General features: G+C 42.7%; 1 long non-coding RNA gene across 1 annotated transcript; it reads right to left on the bottom strand.

Moving 5' to 3' along the window:
• Positions 1–731: 731 nt before the first annotated feature.
• Positions 732–9,214, bottom strand: LOC146207045 (uncharacterized). Its single transcript, XR_014704995.1, has 3 exons — positions 8,664–9,214; positions 3,431–3,552; positions 732–1,652 (listed from the first exon to the last, which is right to left on the bottom strand). It is a non-coding gene; the product is annotated as an uncharacterized LOC146207045 (long non-coding RNA).
• Positions 9,215–9,773: the final 559 nt, after the last annotated feature.

The following is a 9,773-nucleotide window of genomic DNA, read 5'->3' as shown; positions in this document are numbered from 1 at the left end:
TTTAACTTCCCAAAATAAATGCCACCGAGTGGTACTTTTTTCTTAATACAGGTCATACATTTACTAGAACAACCTTACTCTGTATTTGACAGCTGTAAATGCTGCAAAAAGCAAATTTTCTAAACTTGAGAATTTTATTCTGGCATGGCTTATATCCTCTAATCTCCAAAACAATTTTCTTGGGTTCCTTTACTTCTAGAAAACTTGGGATATTATTGGAACAACTACGATGAGAGCAGCAAATTTTACAAATTTGAAATTAAAGTGTATGAGAACATGCAAGATGGCGACCATGGCACAAACTTTTTTTTCTCTGCCTAAAACAAGCTGGGGTAATGTTTGTCGTAGTAACCCAATACAGTCCTTTTCTGAACTGAAGGCGGCCGAACGTAAAGTTCGCGTCAAATGGCATGATATGGGTCTGTGTGCAGGCTTCACACAACTCGTACCCTCAGGCAAGTCCAGTAAAAGAATCTGACTGCTGAGCTGCTACCCGGCACAACAGAACCCAGAATGCAACCTAATCCTACGTTAGCCTGCATACTTAATATTTTTGAGACAAAGCATTCATAGAAGGTTGAAAAAACTTGTACATGCAGAATGCGATAAAAAAATCTGGAACAAGTTTTATGACACGCATTTTTCACAGCATATCACACAACTTGGAAGAAAGTCGACAACTGCACTTTGAAAGCAAATGTTTGTGAAAATGTACAACACCACTGGGAAGGAAAACAATTGAAGCAGTTGAAACAAAAAGAATTTGGTAGCGTATGTATCAGTGAACCCTCAGTGTCTATTAAAGAAAGTGAAATCAATGATCTTCGACACTAGTAGAACCTGAATAGCGCTGTGTGATAAGGCTATCCACAAGTGGCAATAAACAAAGTTGTTAAAATCAAAACAAAACCAAACTTGACAGAACTTGCACCAATATCACGGCTATGCTAAAATAAAATACACAGACACCATATAACCACTGTTCACAATACAAGTTCTACAAACCTGATGCGAATTTTTATATCATAGCTGTAAGGATACTAGCACAGCCTGATAATTACAGTACACCTAAACAATCACTCTACCTGCCTCTATGCATATAATGTACGCATATAGGCACTATGCACATATTTTACTTGACTACAAAGTTCAGCATGGTAGTTAACCATGCATATGAAACAGCTCAGGTATTGAAAAGCCTCTTCCAGTCATGTTCAAAACTAATATATTCTGATCAAATCAACATGCAAAATGTAAATCTTTTGTAAAAATTTTCATTTTGCACACAAAGACAAAGGTAGCTTTACTGCACATACTGTAGCACGAGTTGAATGCTCCGGGTAAATTTTCATAGTGCTGCAGGGTTTTTATGTGTTTATTATATGAACAATGCAAAAAAAAATTGGTGAACTCCATAAAAGGTGCCACATTAGAACAAAAATTAGCAGTGCTATGCCTAGATAATTCCACTGCAAGAATGCATATGTGCTGACTCATGTTCTGTTGCCATAAACAAAGTACAGTATGTGAGGAATACAAGGGATGGAGGTTTGATTCTCAGAGGAGACAGGATTTATTTATTTTATTTACCCCATTAATCACACATGTGCTCTGTGCTGTCGTACAGTACAGCAAGTAACGGCATATGGTACCTGTAATAAGATATAGTTCATGCTGGTTACATCGGCTGTCATGCAAAGATGTAATCAATGCAATTCACACTTTTTGTAGTGGCTTGAAATTGTTGACGACTGCGACCCCGAGCAGTTCGCACGTGAACACCGGCAACCACTGTGATTTCGTAGTATCGATGACAGTCGCCGCAGATGATGAGGGGAATGTCTGGTGCCCTCACAATGTATCAGCCATCTCGCAGATAAGTGCTGCCATTCAGCGCCACCATTGCAATTCTTGTTTAAATGGCTATGGGTTGTACAAACTGGAAACTCTAGCAGACTAACAATCTTGTGCATTCACAATGCCATAATAACATTGCGTGGATAGTAATTTAGAAAAAAATAAATACATTCACAGTTATAACTGGTTCACTGGACAATATTTTGTAAGTAATAATTCAACAATACTGCACAAGAATTTTCAAAACTCCTCTGAGCCTCACTAGGGCACCTATGAATGTCGTGCAGCCTTGGTGGATGGAACCGTGACAGATTATTGTAGATGAAAATGTAGCCATTAAATACTGTCCTTTTAAAATGCGTGATAGAGCGTTACACTGCAGTGCACAGGTGTAGAACATAAAAACAACATGGCTGCAGCTGCGAGCTATCAGGTGGCTGTTGCACATACTCCATAATAGTAAATCAGGTATAGGTATCTTCCATGGGGCAGGTAGCTAGTAGCAGGCTAGGCAGGCAAACAGGGTTCGTTCATGGCTCTGGTCCACCAACAATGTGACAGTGCTGCAAGTCATCTATACTTGGGCAGATTACCTAACATGCAGACAACTACTGTAAAGTCAAACACTGAACTTACAAAAAAAATTAAGTTGATAAATGAAATTTACTGCCTTTGGATCTGAGCAAGAATGAGAACAGAGGCAAGCCATTTGGCAAGCCTGTTTCGATGCATTCCCTAAAGCCACATCTCTATGCTGTTCTGACCAGTTTATTTGTTTTACAAGAATACACTAGGAAAGAACCAAGCGATCCCACATTACATCCACGTTGTGCCCTACAGTTATAAAAATAAAAATCATAGCTAACGAGTACGTGACCCCGTTCGGTAATGCAGTACATTTACTTTGCTGTACAGCGTACCACTCGTCTCGGGACTGACGGACAGCGTGTCAGGCGTTTATCATTTGCAAAAAAAAAAAAAAAAAAAAAAAAAAAAAAAAAAAAAAAGCGAAGCTAGTAAATCAACATTACACACTATTAAGAAGCGGTCAACACACTTGAAACACAGCTAGTCTGCAAACTATTACCACAGTCATCATACATAAAAGCAACAACAGGCGCATACATGCAGCATGTGCTGAAAAGGCGCGTCCGATGCAAGTGCAAAACTGACGTTGGCCTCGGTGATCTTACGATCTGCTAGGGGAAAGCTACATGCCTCACATTCACACTAAAAATTAATTCAAAGCACTTCTGACACAAACGTAAGCCTTCGATGTCTCTGTAGTCACAATGCCTAAACACTTTCAATGGAGCGCTTTATTTAGTTCTGCGCAGGCAAGCTCAGAACTTCGCTCAGACGACCTCAAGTGCAGCAAGAAAGTAACCTTGCTGCAATGTTGGGCAAGTTATACACAGTTAAACGTCCCGAAACAAATCGTTCCCAGCTAATTTCACACAGCGATTCGCGGAAGAATCGCGGCTCTAGCGCAGGCACCATGCTTACCAACATGGCACTCGAGTACGTTAATGTTCCACAAATCAATATATTAACTCATTTCCTTCCGACTTACCAAAGTGATGCTCACCGTGCGAAGTGCGTTGCCTGTGCTGTATAAACACAGAACACAGCCATTTTATGGGTTGTTAGCATTAGCAACAAATAGATAAAGCGCAACACAGGCTCCGTAAAGCACTGGAAGGAGAATAACCAGAGTCAATAACGCGTCAAACATTTTTTTAAAACGTTTCATGTAACGCGCCGCAACTCAAATAATTTAGCGGAGGAGGCGATGATGATGATAATGGCGCACGCACCATCGTATCTGAAATTGTTGCAAATGAAACTATACAGTTTCAGTTAAACAAAAGAGGTGGTGACGCATAAACTACAAGTGCGAATTTTAATTATCTAAAGGTTTCCTTTTACTGAATTAAGTTTTTTTGGTATTGGACGTTTTCGCCACCTGCAGCGCTGTCACTCAACCGTTGCAACGGCGCGCCATTTGAACCGGCTGGTTGTACGGTGCTCGCACAAGTCTCTGCAGTTCTCTCAAGTTCTCTCTTCTCAGTTCAGCTCTCTCTGCAAGCCTCCCAGAGGCTATATGACTCATTTATCTCGCCACAAGTAACTTTTAAACCACAGTTCAACAATGCGACACTAGAGCCATTCAATGAAGGACTACACTTATTCCTAGTCTGGCATTTATTTCCTTTGCGCATTTTTACTCTGTCCATTCATAACAAAAACTTGGAAGAAATATCAAGTGGCTAAGTGGGCTTCCCACAGTGCAGTTACATATCTATAGTTATTTCATAAATTGGCAACAGAGTTTTGATTCAATCATTGCCTGCATTAGGTATGCTGAAGGGAATTAATGGTCTGCAATCATCGCTGCTTCATGCGTTAGCTGCAGCCGCCAACCTTGGCTCATTGGCCGACATTATCTCTTCATCCCAGTGTCTGGTATCCCTTGCTTGTTTCACTCCCTCGAAACCTAATCGATTAGCTGAAAAGCCCTATTTCCTGGATTACATGTCCCACTCTAATGCTTCTTTTCAGTTTTCTGCATCTTCATACTCAAAGATGTGCACCATGTGCTGCAATCTCAACTGCAGGTACTCTACTGCAAGACGCCCAGCACTGTGTGTCATATGGTATGGTGTTGCGGCAGCATAGAAGTACCACCCACACAAACCATCAGATGAGGACCTGCTTATGCCCTCACCTTTTTGGACCAAGGACGCCACCTGCCCAGGGCAAATAGGGCCTGCTCATTTCAATAATAGCCGATTACCTTGAAACTGTACCTTAATCCACATCTGTGTTTGTGAAGGTTTTCCAATTTTACTTTCTATAACCTGCTGCACTGTCCTCTGCTTAGGTATTTTAAACTTATGCTTTAATATCCACTTTTCAGCCTTTCAAATGATCATACGATAGCAAGCTGCCTTTTATTACATTATATGTACAGCACCTTCCAAATTTACATTCACCTTTTTTTGCTCTTGGGGAAATGTTTCTCATGGTTCAGATTCAGAGTGACTACCTGGCTTAAAAACATTACTCCCTTCCTACGTCCGAAACCTTCCTACCTATGTGCAGCAGTGACTTTGTGGCTATGCATTCGATTGCTAATCCTAAGGTTTTAAGATTAAATACATGGCTACATTTCGGCAGAGGCATGATGCAAAGACACCTGTGGGCTATACAATGTCAGTGCATATTAAAGGACACCAAGCAGTCAAAATTAATTAGCTCTTTCCCATGCTTGCAGTCTTTCATAGACCGCATTAGGTTTTGGCATTCCCGATCCCTGTGTGCCATGTCAATACCTCTACCTGTTGTAAAGTTGCTCTCATCACAAAGGGTTGAAAAATAAACGTTCATCTTGTAGTTTCTTTAGGTCCTTGAGCATGTGCTGTTATTGAGGCAGTGGGCAATATTTGGCTGGGGCCTTAGACGTGCAATAGCCCAAACCAGATTCGAAATCGAGGAAACAGTTTAGCTGAAACAAATGTCGATTTCAGTCTCATCGACATCAACTGCAATGTCCGTTCTCTTTTTCTACAGGAATATAATGTAGACATGATGCAATGCTGTTCTCCCAAATGTTTTCCGATTGTCATGGCTACTACAGTTCAAAATAATGAGACCAAAGAGCACGACACACAAGGAATGCTTATTCGCAATGGAAGCATTTTATTGCAAGCTATGAAGTAAATACATTTGTCGTGAAGAACAAGCAAAAGATTGCAAGAAACCATCAAAACAAAATTTAAAACCCCATCTAGAAAAGCAAAAATCTAATGCCATGTTTTCATGGAAAGCAGCCATTTTTCAAAAAAAGGCTGCTCTTTGAAGCTGCTCACAAAATTATTTCAGCATAAATGCTCATTTGCTACAATCCTCTTTTTTTCCAACTAGACGCAAAGTCTACAAGACCTTGTGTATAAAATGTCACCAACCAGCACGCAGCTGCCATGCCATCAGCAAAACCATGCGCCCAACTGCTCATTGCACACCGGCCAAAACTCTGCACTGCCTTTGGGCAAGTGGAAAACAGCTGCAAAGCATCTTAAAACCTATCCACCTTTTGTTTCTATTTTAAGGTGCTATCATTTCTCCTGCTTCAATCATTCCTTTCGTTTTCAGGCGCGATTCCATAAACTGAACTTGTTTATGAACCACCCTAAATTCGAAAATGTGTTCAAACCTGCTGTCTATGAGGCAGCGCCTTCAGAATGCGCGATGGCCAAAAATACTTTTGCAGCAGACTCGTTAATAACAGAGCTACAACCATCAAAACTGGTATGTTTCTCTCCTTCCCTTCCATCACGAGAGTCTCTCCCTCCTCCCTGGTTGACTAGCCTCCACAAGAGACAATACGCGTAGGGCTGTACATGTAGGCTCCCTAAATACGCGAAATGCGGAGCGCCATCTCTTAGTGCTTTGAGAAACTATGCCCGCCATGTTGATTCGGTCAACAAAATGAAAACGCTGCCCTGTGCTGGGTAAAAACAGCTACGAGAACGCATCAAATGCAGTCATTATGGCCCCGACTTTTACAGGCATTCTTTTTTTTTTTTCTTGCTGGTTGGTTTGTGGGGTTTAACGTCCAAAAACGACTCAGGTATGAGAGACTCCATAGTGAAGGTCCCCGACAATTCCGACCACCTGGAGTTCTTTCTTTAAGGTGCACTGACATTGCACAAACACTGGTGCCTTGCTTTTTGCCTTCCATCAAAAAGCTACCGCCGCAACTTTTTTTTTTTTTTCTTGCTTTCTGCTACCCAAGCACCACCAGTGACCTTTGTTTGAAGGTTGAGAAGTGAGCTTTGGCTCATCCAGCTACAATGCCAATAAGGAGGGGGAGAGGCTGAGCTCAATGGGTGGCCGAAGCATAGGTGCGAGGCCTCTGGCCTTTCTTAGGAAACCAAGCCCGTGCATGTATGGATGTTCTGTGTTTTCTGTATTCATGGTTATGCATGGTGTACCATGGCTGGATTCGAGTGGCGACGGTGCGCTCTTTACGACCTACGCATGGAGGGTGCTTCCTGTCTACTACAGCTGCGAAATCGTGGCACTGTGTGGCATTGACGCGTCTACTCAGTGATGCCGTCATTTGGTGTGCAACAAGCTGGAAAAAAAAAAAAGCGGAGGCTGGCCAAGCCTGCAGCTGCAAGCCTGCACTTTCACCCGGTTGTGATTCTTGCCAACGAGATGTCATAAACTTGAGCGTTCAGAGCGACCTGCAGTGATTTTTGCCGCTGTACTGAGAGTTATAGATGATAGGTGTGCCGGCCATGAGCCATCCTTACAGGCTCTGGCTGTGTATCAGCATCTTGCCGAAGAGCCAAAACCAGGGAAAAACTCGCATAAAATATAGCTAAATTATTGGAACAGAGTTCTCTATCACTCGGAAATTGATGAAAGGAAACACCGCAAGTTTTTCAAACTTGCAGGCGTGGGCACGTCGTTCAGGGGAAATAAAGTTCAAATGTGTGGCAGAAAACATACGTATGGGTCCGGACCGAAGGAAATACCAAAAGCACACTGCGGCCGAGATGCTCAACTATTGTCATGAAGTTAGCTTCGTTACAAACTAGCCGCAGAGTTTAGCAACATAGGTGGCAGGCAAAGACAAGGGTCAGAAGACTTTCCTACTATCCTTATATGAGGATGGTGATGAATGTCTCCTGTTATTTCGAGGTGATGTTGCGCACGCCTCAGAACAGGAAAAGCAGTTACAGTGAATGCGCTGTTCAAAGTGCACAAAAAGTGCAATAAGAGCAGGTTACCCTTTTTTTTTAATTTGCACTAACAACTTAAAACAGGTCAACGACCAGCCTGACTTGCAGACACGTGAAAACGCCCAAAATTTTGGTACATGTGCAGAAGCAGACAGAAATGTGCCCAAAAGCGAAAAGATGCCGTCACACTGGCATATCATTTGAAATAATGCATGTAGGCAAAACAGGTATTCCTCCTTGCTCGGCCACTAATTTTAACAGGCCTGGCAGAACAGGCCCGAGAGGCCAAAAATGTTCATGTGATAAATTACGTGCTTCTGTAGCCATGTCAATGCATTTTTGACAGTTCCCCTCATATCATGAAGGAAACAAAGTTACAGCAGGAAGAAAAAAATCAGCTTTTGTGCAGCATAATGGGACTGACCTACAATAGTATGCTGCTACTTGCCTTACTGCAGACTGATAACCCAAATCACTGTTGTATTCAGATGGTAATTAGCACATGTTGCGCACTGTAAGAAATAAGACAAAGTATTACTACGATCAAAATGTGCTAAATAGTACTGTTGCCTGAGCCTACACTGCACCGCTTTTGCGCACACAAAATTGAGACTACATAATTTCTCTAAGTATTTCGCTCACTCCGTAAACTGAACACTTGAACGCTTGAAGGCGCGAACGCAGGTGCGCACCGGGCGCCGCCACAGAAGCGAGTGACCAGGGTTGGGTAAATCCTGCACACACTTCACGGGGAAGAGAGCACTGCTTGCCTAGAAGAGCTGCCATTATATCTGCGGCGAATGCGCAGGCTGTATGAAAGTGCGCGCCGCTGCCACTTGAGTCCAGCCGTTGGTGTATGAATAGCACAGTGCACAGAACACTCTGAAGCATGCATAGACAAGGGCAAGAAACTAAAAGCCTTCTTTCTTGTGTGAGAGTATGCATGAGTGAAAACGAAATGCAAGACAAAAAAGTGCGTGACATCAGCAGACCAAGTGCCATCCCTCGCCCATCAGTCAGAGAGAAACCAATGGATGCAGTATCTGTTGGTACCTCATCGACAAAGTTCGATGGCAAGCGCAAAGGATGAGGAGGTTTGGCTGTCTGAAAAGGACCACGAGAGCTTTGGTTTGCATTTTGTTGCTTTCCAGTGTGTGCATCGCTGCAGCATTTCGCAGAGACCATGTCCAACGCCTTATCGGGCTTGGTTAAAATGTCAGCCTGGTCAGTAGCCCTTGAATATGTTAGCTCTCTTAAATGAACAATCTGAAATAAGCAAGGACATAAGTTGTGCTGGCCATATTGTGGACTGCTTTCAAGACAATGTGTGTAATGCCAAATAATCTGAGAAGTTGAATAAACCGTTTGGGGTGCCCCGTTTTGTTTTCTAAATATGCATTGTAATACCATTTAACACAGCTTGGCCACCCAACTTGTGCACACCAGCTAACACAAAGCTTTAGCTGCACTACACTAATCCCTCTGTCACACAAACACTTCCGATCCTCATTGAACTCAATCTGCATTCAGGCTTTCAAGAAGGATTGAAGCATCCGGTGCTACACGGGCGTTTTCAGTGAGCATCGAGAAATTTCCTACGTGGTTCGTCGTCTGCTGTCAGTCGCAATGAGTCTCAAAAAGAAATTTAAGATTGGGGTAATGATAGCACGATTTCAGTGTGCACAGCAGCATTCCGCTTTTGGCGCCTCAGGTCACCTAACCTATCTTCCCAGCGGTCAAGTGCTACAGTGCAGTTTCTCTTCCGCTCCACAGTTTCCACGCTGACGTAGTCGAAGAGAACGCCACCTTAGCTTCCACTGGCAGTGGACTACGGTGTCAATATTATAAAATTAGCCGTTCTACGAATGTTCTATCATGCCTTTTAATACATTTATGTATTATTATGTGCAGTTCTATTGCATTTATTTGTTTTCAAGTTTTAGAGCTCGTTGATGACGAGGGTGTCAATGACCGCTTTTGAGTGTGCTTGAAATCTCGAGAGCGATTGAGGAAGCAACCTTGAGTCAAGCAGGCTCGAGCTCAACTGCACTTGACAGTTGCCGTGTAACAACCTCGATCTACAATGAGTTGAATGTAGATCCAGTCCAATGAGGATCGAAACTGTTCGTATGAGAGCAGTTTAACTCGCATCTTGCAGGAACA

This window comes from Amblyomma maculatum, chromosome 1, assembly GCF_055883805.1.
Source record: "Amblyomma maculatum isolate TAMU_Amacu chromosome 1, ASM5588380v1, whole genome shotgun sequence".
Classification (NCBI taxonomy): domain Eukaryota; kingdom Metazoa; phylum Arthropoda; class Arachnida; order Ixodida; family Ixodidae; genus Amblyomma; species Amblyomma maculatum.
This window is presented reverse-complemented; position numbering and strand designations above follow the sequence as displayed.